The following is a 16486-nucleotide window of genomic DNA, read 5'->3' as shown; positions in this document are numbered from 1 at the left end:
CAGAATGCATCCATATGTGCATAGGAAACTACTACTGGTCTTCCAGGGAACGATCAAATCGTAGACAGTTAGAGACATTACTTCCATGGAGGAAAGTGCGCATGGTGCATCCTGTACTCAATCACGATGCAATATCTTTGTTTCATCAACACTCTGATAGTCCACAGATTACAGAATGCCACCAGATGGGCATCGGAAACTACTACTGGTCTTCCAGGGAACGATCAAAGCGTAGTCTGTTTGAGACATACCTCCCGTGGAGGAAAGTACGAATGGTGACTGTTGTATTAAATCCCGATGCAATTTCTGTGTTTCATCAACACTCTGACAGTCCACTTATTACAGATTGCCTCCAGATGTGCTTCGGAAATTACTACTGGTCTTCCAGAGAACGATCAAAGCGTAGACTGTTTGAGACATAACTTTTATAGAGGAAAGTGCTTCTGGTGACTGTTGTATTCAATCCCGATGCAATTACTGTGATTCATCAACACTCTGATAGTCCACAGATTACAGAATGCAACGAGATTTGCATCGGAAACTACTACTGGTCTTCCAGGGAACGATCAAAGCGTAGACTGTTTGAGACATTACTCCCACGGAGGAAGATGCGCATGGTGACAGTTGTATTCAATCCCGATGCAATTTCTGTGTTTCATCAACACTCTGATACTCCACAGATTGCAGAATGCCACCAGATGGGCATCGGAACTACTACTGGTCTTCCAGGGAATTATCAAAGCGTAGACTGTTTGAGACATTACTCCCACGGAGGAAAGTGCACTTGGTGACTGTAGTCAATCCCGATGCAATTTCTCTGTTTCATCAACAGTCTGATAGACCACAGATTACAGAATGCCTCCAGAAGTGAATCGGAAACTACTGCTGGTCTTCCAGGGAACCATCAAATCGTAGACTGTTTGAGACATTACTCCCATGGAGGAAAGTGCGCATGGTGACCGTTGTATTCAATACCGATGCAATTTCTGTGTTTCATCAACACTCTGATAGTCCACAGATTGCAGAATGCCACCAGATGGGATTCGGAAACTACTACTGGTCTTCCAGGGAATGATCAAAGCGTAGACTGTTAGAGACATTACTCCCATGGAGGAAAGTGCGCATGATGACTGTTGTATGTAATCCCGATGCAATTTATATGATTCATCAACACTCTGATAGTACACAGATTACAGAATGCCTACAGATGTGCATCGGTAACTACTACTGGTCTTCCAGGGAACGATCAAAACGTAGACTGTTACAGACATTACTGCCATGGAGGAAAGTGCGCATGATGACTGTTGAATTTAATCCCGATGCAATTTCTGTGTTTCATCAATACTCTGATAGTCCACAGATTACAGAATGCCTCCAGATGTGCATCGGAAACGACTACTGGTCTTCCAAGGAACGATCAAAGCGTAGCCTGTTTGAGAATTACTCCCATGGAGGAGAGTGCGGATGGTGACTGTTGTATTCAATCCCGATGGAATTTCTCAGTTTCATCGACACTCTGATAGTCCACAGATTACAGATTGTCTCCAGATGTGCATCGGAAACTACTACTCGTCTTCCAGGGAACGATCAAAACATAGACTGTTTGAGTCATTACTCCCATAAAGGAAAGTGCGAATGGTGACTGTTGTATTCAGTCCCGATGCAATTTCTGTGTTTCATCAGCACTCTGATAGTCCACAGATTACAGAATGCCTGCAAATGTGCATAGGAAACTACTACTGGTCTTCCAGGGAACGATCAAATCGTAGACTGTTAGGGACATTACTTCCATGGAGGAAAGTGCGCATGGTGCCTGTTGTTTTCAATTCCGATGCAATTTTTGTGTTTCATCAACACTCTGATAGTCCACAGATTACAGAATGCCACCAGATGGGCATCGGAAACTACTACTGGTCTTCGAGGGAACGATCAAAGCGTAGACTGTTTGAGACATTACTTCCATGGAGGAAAGTGCGCATGGTGACTGTTGTATTAAATCCCGACGCAATTTCTGTGTTTCATCAACACTCAGATAGTTCACAGATTACAGAATGCCTCCAGATGTGCATCGGAAACTACTACTGGTCTTCCAGGGAAAAATCAAAGCGTAGGCTGTTAGAGACATTACTCCCATGGAGGAGAGTGCGCATGATGACTGTTGTATTTAATCCCGATGCAATTTATGTGATACATCAACACTCTGATAGTCCACAGATTACAGAATGCCTCCAGTTGTGCATCGGAAACTACTACTGGTCTTCCAGGGAACGATCAAAGAGTAGACATGTTTGAGACACTGTTCGCATGGAGGAAAGAGTGCATGGTGACTGTTGTATTGAATCCCGATGCCATTTCTGTGTTCCATCAACACTCTGATAGTCCACAGATTACAGATTGCCTCCAGATGAGCATCGGAAACTACTACTGGTCTTCAAGGGAACGATCAAAGCGTAGACTGTTTGAGACATTACTTCCATGGAGAAAAGGGCGCATGGTGACTGTTGTATTCAATCCCGACGCAATTTCTGTGTTTCATCAACACTCAGATAGGTCACAGATTACAGAATGCCTCCAGATGTGCATCGGTAACTACTACTGGTCTTCCAGGGAACGATCAAAGCGTAGACTGTTTGAGACATTACTCCCATGGTGGAAAGTGCGCATGGTGACTTTTGTATTCAATCCCGAGGCAATTTCTGTGTTTCAATACACACTTTGAAGGTACACAGATTACAGAATGCCTCCAGATGTGCATCGGAAACTGCTACTGGCCTTCCAGGGAACGATCAAAGCATAGACTGTTTGAGAATTACCCCCATGGAGGAAAGTGCGCATGGTGGCTGTTGTATTCAATGCCGATGCAATTTCTGTGTTTCATCAACACTCTGATAGTCCACAGATTACAGAATGGCACGAGACGTGCATCGGAACTATTACTGGTCTCCCAGGGAACAATCAAAGCGTAGACTGTTTGAGACATTACTCCCGTGGAGGAAAGTGCGCATGGTGACTGGGTATTCAATCCAGATGCAATTATTGTGTTTCATCAACACTTTGAACGTCCACAGATTACAGAATGCCTCCATATGTGCATCGGAAACTACTACTGGTCTTCCAGGGAACGATCAAAGCGTAGACTGTTTGAGACACTGCTCCCTTGGAGGAAAGTGCGCATGGTGACTGTTATATTCAATTCCGATGCAATTTCTGTGGTTCATCAACACTCAGATAGTCCACAGATTACAGAATGCTTCCAGATGTGCATCGGAAACTACTACTGCTCTTCCAGGGAAAAATCAAATCGTAGACTGTTAGAGACATTACTACAATGGAGGAAAGTGCGAATGCTGACTGTTATATTCAATCCCGATGCAATTTCTGTGTTTCATCAACAGTCTGATAGACCACAGATTACAGAATGCCTCCAGATGTGCATCGGAAACTACTGCTGGTCTTCCAGGGAACGATCAAAGCGTAGACTGTTTGAGACATTACTCCCATGGAGCAAAGTGCGCATGGTGACTGTTGTATTCAATCCCGATGCAATTTCTGTGTTTCATCAACACTCTGACAGACCACTGATTACAGAATGCCTCCAGAAGTGAATCGGAAACTACTGCTGGTCTTCCAGGGAACGATCAAAGCGTAGACTGTTTGAGACATTACTCCCATGGAGGAAAGTGCGCATGGTGACCGTTGTATTCAATCCCGATGCAATTTCTGTGTTTCATCAACACACTGATAGTCCACAGATTGCAGAATGCCACCAGATGGGCATCGGAAACTACTACTGGTCTTCCAGGGAATGATCAAAGCGTAGACTGTTAGAGACATTACTCCCATGGAGGAAAGTGCGCATGATGACTGTTGTATTTAATCCCGATGCAATTTATATGATTCATCAACACTCTGATAGTACACAGATTACAGAATGCCTACAGATGTGCATCGGTAACTACTACTGGTCTTCCAGGGAACGATCAAAGCGTAGACTGTTACAGACATTACTGCCATGGAGGAAAGTGCGCATGATGACTGTTGAATTTAATCCCGATGCAATTTCTGTGTTTCATCAATACTCTGATAGTCCACAGATTACAGAATGCCTCCAGATGTGTATCGGAAACTACTACTGGTCTTCCAGAGAACGATCAAAGCGTAGACTGTTTGAGACATAACTTTTATAGAGGAAAGTGCTTTTGGTGACTGTTGTATTCAATCCCGATGCAATTACTGTGATTCATCAACACTCTGATAGTCCACAGATTACAGAATGCAACGAGATTTGCATCGGAAACTACTACTGGTCTTCCAGGGAACGATCAAAGCGTAGACTGTTTGAGACATTACTCACACGGAGGAAGGTGCGCATGGTGACAGTTGTATTCAATCCCGATGCAATTTCTGTGTTTCATCAACACTCTGATACTCCACAGATTGCAGAATGCCACCAGATGGGCATCGGAACTACTACTGGTCTTCCAGGGAATTATCAAAGCGTAGACTGTTTGAGACATTACTCCCACGGAGGAAAGTGCACTTGGTGACTGTAGTCAATCCCGATGCAATTTCTGTGTTTCATCAACAGTCTGATAGACCACAGATTACAGAATGCCTCCAGAAGTGAATCGGAAACTACTGCTGGTCTTCCAGGGAACCATCAAAGCGTAGACTGTTTGAGACATTACTCCCAAGGAGGAAAGTGCGCATGGTGACCGTTGTATTCAATCCCGATGCAATTTCTGTGTTTCATCAACACTCTGATAGTCCACAGATTGCAGAATGCCACCAGATGGGCATCGGAAACTACTACTGGTCTTCCAGGGAATGATCAAAGCGTAGACTGTTAGAGACATTACTCCCATGGAGGAAAGTGCGCATGATGACTGTTGTATGTAATCCCGATGCAATTTATATGATTCATCAACACTCTGATAGTACACAGATTACAGAATGCCTACAGATGTGCATCGGTAACTACTACTGGTCTTCCAGGGAACGATCAAAGCGTAGACTGTTACAGACATTACTGCCATGGAGGAAAGTGCGCATGATGACTGTTGAATTTAATCCCGATGCAATTTCTGTGTTTCATCAATACTCTGATAGTCCACAGATTACAGAATGCCTCCAGATGTGCATCGGAAACTACTACTGGTCTTCCAAGGAACGATCAAAGCGTAGCCTGTTTGAGAATTACTCCCATGGAGGAGAGTGCGGATGGTGACTGTTGTATTCAATCCCGATGGAATTTCTCAGTTTCATCTACAGTCGGACAGTCCACAGATTACAGAATGCCGCCAGATGTGCATCGTAAACTACTACTGCTCTTCCAGGGAACGATCAACACGTAGACTGTATGAGACATTACTCCCATGGAGGAAAGTGCGCATGGTGACTGTTGTATTCAATCCCGATGAAATTTCTGTGTTTCATCGACACTCTGATAGTCCACAGATTACAGATTGTCTCCAGATGTGCATCGGAAACTACTACTCGTCTTCCAGGGAACGATCAAAACATAGACTGTTTGAGTCATTACTCCCATAAAGGAAAGTGTGAATGGTGACTGTTGTATTCAGTCCCGATGCAATTTCTGTGTTTCATCAGCACTCTGATAGGCCACAGATTACAGAATGCCTGCAAATGTGCATAGGAAACTACTACTGGTCTTCCAGGGAACGATCAAATCGTACACTGTTAGAGACATTACTTCCATGGAGGAAAGTGCGCATGGTGCTGTTGTATTCAATTCCGATGCAATTTTTGTGTTTCATCAACACTCTGATAGTCCACAGATTACAGAATGAAACCAGATGTGCATCGGAAACTACTACTGGTCTTCCAGGGAACGATCAAAGCGTAGTCTGTTTGAGACATACCTCCCTTGGAGGAAAGTGCGCATTGTGACTGTTGTATTCAATCCCGATGCAATTTCTGTGTTTCATCAACACTCTGACAGACCACTGATTACAGAATGCCTCCAGATGTGCATCGGAACTACTACTGGTCTTCCAGGGAACGATCAAAGCGTAGACTGTTTGAGACATTACTCCCATGGAGGAAAGTGCGCATGGTGACCGTTGTATTCAATCCCGATGCAATTTCTGTGTTTCATCAACACTCTGATAGTCCACAGATTGCAGAATGCCACCAGATGGGCATCGGAAACTACTACTGGTCTTCGAGGGAACGATCAAAGCGTAGACTGTTTGAGACATTACTTCCATGGAGGAAAGTGCGCATGGTGACTGTTGTATTAAATCCCGACGCAATTTCTGTGTTTCATCAACACTCAGATAGTTCACAGATTACAGAATGCCTCCAGATGTGCATCGGAAACTACTACTGGTCTTCCAGGGAAAGATCAAAGCGTAGGCTGTTAGAGACATTACTCCCATGGAGGAGAGTGCGCATGATGACTGTTGTATTTAATATTGATGCAATTTATGTGATTCATCAACACTCTGATAGTCCACAGATTACAGAATGCCTCCAGTTGTGCATCGGAAACTACTACTGGTCTTCCAGGGAACGATCAAAGAGTAGACTGTTTGAGACACTGTTCGCATGGAGGAAAGTGTGCATGGTGACTGTTGTATTGAATCCCGATGCCATTTCTGTGTTCCATCAACACTCTGATAGTCCACAGATTACAGATTGCCTCCATATGAGCATCGGAAACTACTACTGGTCTTCAAGGGAACGATCAAAGCGTAGACTGTTTGAGACATTACTTCCATGGAGAAAAGGGCGCATGGTGACTGTTGTATTCAATCCCGACGCAATTTCTGTGTTTCATCAACACTCAGATAGGTCACAGATTACAGAATGCCTCCAGATGTGCATCGGTAACTACTACTGGTCTTCCAGGGAACGATCAAAGCGTAGACTGTTTGAGACATTACTCCCATGGTGGAAAGTGCGCATGGTGACTTTTGTATTCAATCCCGAGGCAATTTCTGTGTTTCAATACACACTTTGAAGGTACACAGATTACAGAATGCCTCCAGATGTGCATCGGAAACTGCTACTGGCCTTCCAGGGAACGATCAAAGCATAGACTGTTTGAGAATTACCCCCATGGAGGAAAGTGCGCATGGTGGCTGTTGTATTCAATGCCGATGCAATTTCTGTGTTTCATCAACACTCTGATAGTCCACAGATTACAGAATGGCACGAGACGTGCATCGGAACTATTACTGGTCTCCCAGGGAACAATCAAAGCGTAGACTGTTTGAGACATTACTCCCGTGGAGGAAAGTGCGCATGGTGACTGGGTATTCAATCCAAAAGCAATTATTGTGTTTCATCAACACTTTGAACGTCCACAGATTACAGAATGCCTCCATATGTGCATCGGAAACTACTACTGGTCTTCCAGGGAACGATCAAAGCGTAGACTGTTTGAGACACTGCTCCCTTGGAGGAAAGTGCGCATGGTGACCGTTATATTCAATTCCGATGCAATTTCTGTGGTTCATCAACACTCAGATAGTCCACAGATTACAGAATGCTTCCAGATGTGCATCGGAAACTACTACTGGTCTTCCAGGGAATAATCAAATCGTAGACTGTTAGAGACATTACTACAATGGAGGAAAGTGCGAATGCTGACTGTTATATTCAATCCCGATGCAATTTCTGTGTTTCATCAACAGTCTGATAGTCCACAGATTACAGAATGCCTCCAGATGTGCATCGGAAACTACTGCTGGTCTCCAGGGAACGATCAAAGCGTAGACTGTTTGAGACATTACTCCCATGGAGCAAAGTGCGCATGGTGACTGTTGTATTCAATCCCGATGCAATTTCTGTGTTTCATCAACACTCTGACAGACCACTGATTACAGAATGCCTCCAGATGTGCATCGGAACTACTACTGGTCTTCCAGGGAATTATCAAAGCGTAGACTGTTTGAGACATTACTCCCACGGAGGAAAGTGCACTTGGTGACTGTAGTCAATCTCGATGCAATTTCTGTGTTTCATCAACAGTCTGATAGACCACAGATTACAGAATGCCTCCAGAAGTGAATCGGAAACTACTGCTGGTCTTCCAGGGAACGATCAAAGCGTAGACTGTTTGAGACATTACTCCCATGGAGGAAAGTGCGCATGGTGACAATTGTATTCAATCCCGATGCAATTTCTGTGTTTCATCAACACTCCGATAGTATACAGATTGCAGAATGCCACCAGATGGGCATCGGAAACTACTACTGGTCTTCCAGGGAATGATCAAAGCGTAGACTGTTAGAGACATTACTCCCATGGAGGAAAGTGCGCATGATGACTGTTGTATTTAATCCCAATGCAATTTATATGATTCATCAACACTCTGATAGTACACAGATTACAGAATGCCTCCAGACGTGCATCGGAAACTACTACTGGTCTTCCACGGAACGATAAAAGCGTAGACTGTTTGAGAATTACCCCATAAAGGAAAGTGCGCATGGTGACTGTTGTATTCTATCCCGATGCAATTTCTGTGTTTCATCAACACTCTGATAGTCCACAGATTACAGAATGCCTCCCGACTTGCTTCGGAAACTACTACTGGTCTTCCAGTGAACGATCAAAGAGTGGACTGTTTGAGACATTACTCCCATGGAGGAAAGTGCACATGGTGACTGTTGTATTCAGTCCCGATGCAATTTCTGTGTTTCATCAACACTCTGATAGTCCACTGATTACTGAATGCCTCCAGATGTGCATCGGAAACTACTACTGGTCTTCCAGGGAACAATCAAACCGTAGACTGTTTGAGACATTACTCCCATGGAGGAAAGTGCGCATGGTGACTGTTGTATTCAATCCCGATGCAATATCTGTGTTTCATCAACACTCTGATAGTCCACAGATTACAGAATGCCTCCCGACTTGCTTCGGAAACTACTACTGGTCTTCCAGTGAACGATCAAAGAGTAGACTGTTTGAGACATTACTCCCATGGAGGAAAGTGCACATGGTGACTGTTGTATTCAATCCCGTTGCAATTTCTGTGTTTCATTAACACTCTGATAGTCCACATATTATAGATTGTCTCCAGATGTGCATCGGAAACTACCACTGGTCTTCCTAGGTACGATCAAAGCGTACACTGTTTCAGACATTATTCAAATAGAGGAAAGTGCGCATGGTGACTATTGTATTCAATCCCGATGCAATTTCTGTGTTTCATCAACAGTCTGATAATCCACAGATTACAGAATGCCTCCAGATGTGTATCGTAAACTACTACTGGTCAACCAGGGAACGATCAAAGCGTAGCCTGTATGAGAATTACTCACATGGAAGAAAGTGCACATGGTGACTGTTTTACTCAATCCCGATGCATTATCTGTGTTTCATCAACACTCTGATAGTCCACAGATTATAGAATGCCTCCAGATGTGCATCGGAAATTACTACTGGTCTTCCTGGGAACAACCAAAGCGTAGTCTGTCTGAGACAATACTCCCATGGAGGAAAGTGCGCATGGTGACTGTTGTATTGAATCCCGATGCCATTTCTGTGTTTCATCAACACTCAGATAGTCCACAGATTACAGAATGCCACCAGACGTGTATCGGAAACTACTACTGGTCTTCCAGGGAACGATCAAAGCGTAAACTGTTTGAGACATTACTCCCATGGAGGAAGGTGCGCATGGTGACTGTTGTATTCAATCCCGATGCAATATCTGTGTTTCATCAAAACTCTGATAGTCCACAGATTAAAGAATGCCTCCAGATGTGCATCGGAAACTACTACTGGCCTTAAAGGTAACGATCAAAGCGTAGAATGTTTGAGACATTTTTCCCATGAAGTAAAGTGCGCATGGTGACTGTTTTACTCAATCCCGATGCATTTTCTGTGTTTCATCACCACTCTGTTAGTCCACAGATTACAGAATGCCTCCAGATGTGCATCGGAAACTACTACTGGTCTTCCTTGGAACGACCAAAGCGTAGACTGTTTGAGACAATACTCCCATGGAGGAAAGTGCGCATGGTGACAGTTGTATTTAATCCCGATGCAATTTCTGTGTTTCATCAACACTCTGATCGTCCACAGATTACAGAATGCCTCCAGATGTGCATCGGAAACTACTTCTGGTCTTCCAGGGTACGATCAAAGAATAGACTGTTTAAGACATTACTCCCATGGAGGAAAGTGCGCATGGTGCCTGTTGTATTTAATCCCGATGCAAATTTTTGTGTTTCATCAACAGTCTGAGAGTCCACAGACTACAGAATGCCTCCAGATGTGCATCGTGAACTACTACTGGTCTTAAAGGGAACGATCAAAACGTAGACTGTTTGAGACATTACTCCCATGGAGGAAAGTGCGCAAGGTGACTGTTGTATTCAATTCCGATGCAATTTATGTGTTTCATCAACACTCTGATAGTCCACAGATTACAGATTGCCTCCAGATGTGCATCGGAAACTACTACTGGTCTTCCAGTAAACGATCAAAGCGTAGACAGTTTGAGACATTACTCCCATAAAGGAAAGTGCGCATGGTGACTGTTGTATTCGGTCCCGATGCTATTTCTGTGTTTCATCAACACTCTGGTAGTCCACAGATTGCAGAATGCCTCCAGATGTGCATCCGAAACTACCACTGGTCTTCCAGGGAACGATCAAAGCATAGACTGTTTGAGGCATTACTGCCATGGATAAAAGTTTTCATGGTGACAGTTGTATTCAATCCTGATGCAATTTCTGTGTTTCATCAGCACTCCGATAGTCCACAGATTACAGAATGCCTCCAGATGTGCATTGGAAACTACTACTGGCCTTCCAAAGAATGATCGAAGCGTAGACTGTTAGAGACATTACTTCCATGGAGGAAAGTGCGAATGGTGACGGCTTTATTCAATCCCGATGCAATTTCTGTGTTTCATCAACACTCTGATAGCCCACAGATTACAGAATGCCTCCAGATGTGCATCGGAAACTACAACTGGTCTTCCAGGGAACGATCAAAGCATAGACTGTTAGAGACATTACTTCCATGGAGGAAAGTGCGCATGGTGACGGCTGTATTCAATCCCGATGCAATTTCTGTGTTTCATCAACACTCTGATAGCCCACAGATTACAGAATGCCTCCAGTTGTGCATCGGAATCTACTACTGGTCTTCCAGGGAACGATCAAAGCATAGACTGTTAGAGACATTACTTCCATGGAGGAAAGTGCGCATGGTGACTGTTGTATTCAATCCCGATGCAATTTCTGTATTTCATCAGCACTATGATAGTCCACAGATTACAGAATGCCTCCAGATGTGCATCTGAAACTACTACTGGTCTTCCAGGGAACGATCAAAGCGTAGACTGTTAGAGACATTTCTCCCATGGTGGAAAGTGCGCGTGGGGACCGTTGTATTCAATCCCGATGCAATTGCTGTGTTTCATCAGAACTCTGATAGTCCACAGATTACAGAATGCCTCCAGATGTGCATCGGAAACTACTACTGGTCTTCCAGGGAACGATCAAAAAATAGACTGTGTGAGACAATACTCCCATGGAGGAAAGTGCGAATGGTGACTTTTGTATTCAATCCTGATGCAATTTCTGTGTTTCATCAACAGTCTGAGAGTCCACAGATTGCAGAATGCCTCCAGATGTGCATCGGAAACTACTACTGGTCTTCCAGGGAACGATCAAAGCGTAGCCTGTATTAGAATTACTCACATGGAGGAAAGTGCACATGGTGACTGTTTTACACAATCCCGATGCATTTTCTGAGTTTCATCAACACTCTGATAGTCCACAGATTACAGAATACCTCCAGATGAGTATCTGAAACTACTACTGGTGTTCCTGGGAACGATTAAAGCGTAGACTGTCTGAGACAATACTCCCTAGGAGGAAAGTGCGCATGGTGATTGTTGTATTCAATCCCGATGCAATTTTTGTGCTTCATCAACACTCTGATAGTCCACAGATTACAGAATGTCTCCAGATGTGCATCGGAAACTACTACTGGTCTTCCAGGGAACGATTAAAGCATAGACTGTTTGAGACATTACTCCCATAAAGGATTGTGCGCATGGTGACTGTTGTATTCGGTCCCGATGCAATATCAACACTCTGATAGTCCACAGATTACAGAATGCCTCAAGATGAGCATCGGAAACTACTACTGATATTCCAGGGAGCGATCAAAGCATAGACTGTTTGAGACATTACTCCCATGGAGGAACGTTCTCATGGTGACTCTTGTATTCAATCCCGATGCAATTTCTGTGTTTCATCAGCACTCTGATAGTCCACAGATTACAGAATGCATGCAAATGTGCATAGGAAACTACTACTGGTCTTCCAGGGAACGATCGAATCGTAGACTGTTAGAGACATTACTTCCATGGAGGAAAGTGCGCATGGTGCCTCCTGTACTCAATCACGATGCAATATCTTTGTTTCATCAACACTCTGATAGTCCACAGATTACAGAATGCCACCAGATGGGCATCGGAAACTACTACTGGTCTTCCAGGGAACGATCAAAGCGTAGTCTGTTTGAGACATACCTCCAGTGGAGGAAAGTACGAATGGTGACTGTTGTATTAAATCCCGATGCAATTTCTGTGTTTCATCAACACTCTGACAGTCCACTTATTACAGATTGCCTCCAGATGTGCTTCGGAAATTACTACTGGTCTTCCAGAGAACGATCAAAGCGTAGACTGTTTGAGACATAACTTTTATAGAGGAAAGTGCTTTTGGTGACTGTTGTATTCAATCCCGATGCAATTTCTGTGTTTCATCAACAGTCTGATAGACCACAGATTACAGAATGCCTCCAGAAGTGAATCGGAAACTGCTGCTGGTCTTCCAGGGAACCATCAAAGCGTAGACTGTTTGAGACATTACTCCCATGGAGGAAAGTGCGCATGGTGACCGTTGTATTCAATCCCGATGCAATTTCTGTGTTTCATCAACACTCTGATAGTCCACAGATTGCAGAATGCCACCAGATGGGCATCGGAAACTACTACTGGTCTTCCAGGGAATGATCAAAGCGTAGACTGTTAGAGACATTACTCCCATGGAGGAAAGTGCGCATGATGACTGTTGTATGTAATCCCGATGCAATTTATATGATTCATCAACACTCTGATAGTACACAGATTACAGAATGCCTACAGATGTGCATCGGTAACTACTACTGGTCTTCCAGGGAACGATCAAAGCGTAGACTGTTACAGACATTACTGCCATGGAGGAAAGTGCGCATGATGACTGTTGAATTTAATCCCGATGCAATTTCTGTGTTTCATCAATACTCTGATAGTCCACAGATTACAGAATGCCTCCAGATGTGCATCGGAAACTACTACTGGTCTTCCAAAGAATGATCGAAGCGTAGACTGTTAGAGACATTACTTCCATGGAGGAAAGTGCGAATGGTGACGGCTTTATTCAATCCCGATGCAATTTCTGTGTTTCATCAACACTCTGATAGCCCACAGATTACAGAATGCCTCCAGATGTGCATCGGAAACTACAACTGGTCTTCCAGGGAACGATCAAAGCATAGACTGTTAGAGACATTACTTCCATGGAGGAAAGTGCGCATGGTGACGGCTGTATTCAATCCCGATGCAATTTCTGTGTTTCATCAACACTCTGATAGCCCACAGATTACAGAATGCCTCCAGTTGTGCATCGGAATCTACTACTGGTCTTATAGGGAACGATCAAAGCATAGACTGTTAGAGACATTACTTCCATGGAGGAAAGTGCGCATGGTGACTGTTGTATTCAATCCCGATGCAATTTCTGTATTTCATCAGCACTATGATAGTCCACAGATTACAGAATGCCTCCAGATGTGCATCTGAAACTACTACTGGTCTTCCAGGGAACGATCAAAGCGTAGACTGTTAGAGACATTTCTCCCATGGTGGAAAGTGCGCGTGGGGACCGTTGTATTCAATCCCGATGCAATTGCTGTGTTTCATCAGAACTCTGATAGTCCACAGATTACAGAATGCCTCCAGATGTGCATCGGAAACTACTACTGGTCTTCCAGGGAACGATCAAAAAATAGACTGTGTGAGACAATACTCCCATGGAGGAAAGTGCGAATGGTGACTTTTGTATTCAATCCTGATGCAATTTCTGTGTTTCATCAACAGTCTGAGAGTCCACAGATTGCAGAATGCCTCCAGATGTGCATCGGAAACTACTACTGGTCTTCCAGGGAACGATCAAAGCGTAGCCTGTATTAGAATTACTCACATGGAGGAAAGTGCACATGGTGACTGTTTTACACAATCCCGATGCATTTTCTGAGTTTCATCAACACTCTGATAGTCCACAGATTACAGAATACCTCCAGATGAGTATCTGAAACTACTACTGGTGTTCCTGGGAACGATTAAAGCGTAGACTGTCTAAGACAATACTCCCTAGGAGGAAAGTGCGCATGGTGATTGTTGTATTCAATCCCGATGCAATTTCTGTGCTTCATCAACACTCTGATAGTCCACAGATTACAGAATGTCTCCAGATGTGCATCGGAAACTACTACTGGTCTTCCAGGGAACGATTAAAGCATAGACTGTTTGAGACATTACTCCCATAAAGGATTGTGCGCATGGTGACTGTTGTATTCGGTCCCGATGCAATATCAACACTCTGATAGTCCACAGATTACAGAATGCCTCAAGATGAGCATCGGAAACTACTACTGATATTCCAGGGAGCGATCAAAGCATAGACTGTTTGAGACATTACTCCCATGGAGGAACGTTCTCATGGTGACTCTTGTATTCAATCCCGATGCAATTTCTGTGTTTCATCAGCACTCTGATAGTCCACAGATTACAGAATGCATGCAAATGTGCATAGGAAACTACTACTGGTCTTCCAGGGAACGATCGAATCGTAGACTGTTAGAGACATTACTTCCATGGAGGAAAGTGCGCATGGTGCCTCCTGTACTCAATCACGATGCAATATCTTTGTTTCATCAACACTCTGATAGTCCACAGATTACAGAATGCCACCAGATGGGCATCGGAAACTACTACTGGTCTTCCAGGGAACGATCAAAGCGTAGTCTGTTTGAGACATACCTCCAGTGGAGGAAAGTACGAATGGTGACTGTTGTATTAAATCCCGATGCAATTTCTGTGTTTCATCAACACTCTGACAGTCCACTTATTACAGATTGCCTCCAGATGTGCTTCGGAAATTACTACTGGTCTTCCAGAGAACGATCAAAGCGTAGACTGTTTGAGACATAACTTTTATAGAGGAAAGTGCTTTTGGTGACTGTTGTATTCAATACCGATGCAATTTCTGTGTTTCATCAACAGTCTGATAGACCACAGATTACAGAATGCCTCCAGAAGTGAATCGGAAACTGCTGCTGGTCTTCCAGGGAACCATCAAAGCGTAGACTGTTTGAGACATTACTCCCATGGAGGAAAGTGCGCATGGTGACCGTTGTATTCAATCCCGATGCAATTTCTGTGTTTCATCAACACTCTGATAGTCCACAGATTGCAGAATGCCACCAGATGGGCATCGGAAACTACTACTGGTCTTCCAGGGAATGATCAAAGCGTAGACTGTTAGAGACATTACTCCCATGGAGGAAAGTGCGCATGATGACTGTTGTATGTAATCCCGATGCAATTTATATGATTCATCAACACTCTGATAGTACACAGATTACAGAATGCCTCCAGATGTGCATCGGAAACTACTACTGGTCTTCCAAGGAACGATCAAAGCGTAGCCTGTTTGAGAATTACTCCCATGGAGGAGAGTGCGGATGGTGACTGTTGAATTCAATCCCGATGGAATTTCTCAGTTTCATCTACAGTCGGATAGTCCACAGATTACAGAATGCCGCCAGATGTGCATCGTAAACTACTACTGCTCTTACAGGGAACGATCAACACGTAGACTGTATGAGACATTACTCCCATGGAGGAAAGTGCGCATGGTGACTGTTGTATTCAATCCCGATGAAATTTCTGTGTTTCATCGACACTCTGATAGTCCACAGATTACAGATTGTCTCCAGATGTGCATCGGAAACTACTACTCGTCTTCCAGGGAACGATCAAATCATAGACTGTTTGAGTCATTACTCCCATAAAGGAAAGTGCGCATGGTGACTGTTGTATTCAATCCCGTTGCAATTTCTGTGTTTCATCAACACTCTGATATTCCACAGATTGCAGAATGCCACCAGATGGGCATCGGAAACTACTACTGGTCTTCGAGGGAACGATCAAAGCGTAGACTGTTTGAGACATTACTTCCATGGAGGAAAGTACGCATGGTGACTGTTGTATTAAATCCCGACGCAATTTCTGTGTTTCATCAACACTCTGATAGTCCACAGATTACAGAATGCCTCCAGATGTGCATCGGAAACTGCTACTGGCCTTCCAGGGAACGATCAAAGCATAGACTGTTTGAGAATTATCCCCATTTAGGAAAGTGCGCATGGTGGCTGTTGTATT

This window comes from Schistocerca gregaria, chromosome X, assembly GCF_023897955.1.
Source record: "Schistocerca gregaria isolate iqSchGreg1 chromosome X, iqSchGreg1.2, whole genome shotgun sequence".
Classification (NCBI taxonomy): Eukaryota; Metazoa; Arthropoda; class Insecta; order Orthoptera; family Acrididae; genus Schistocerca; species Schistocerca gregaria.
This window is presented reverse-complemented; position numbering follows the sequence as displayed.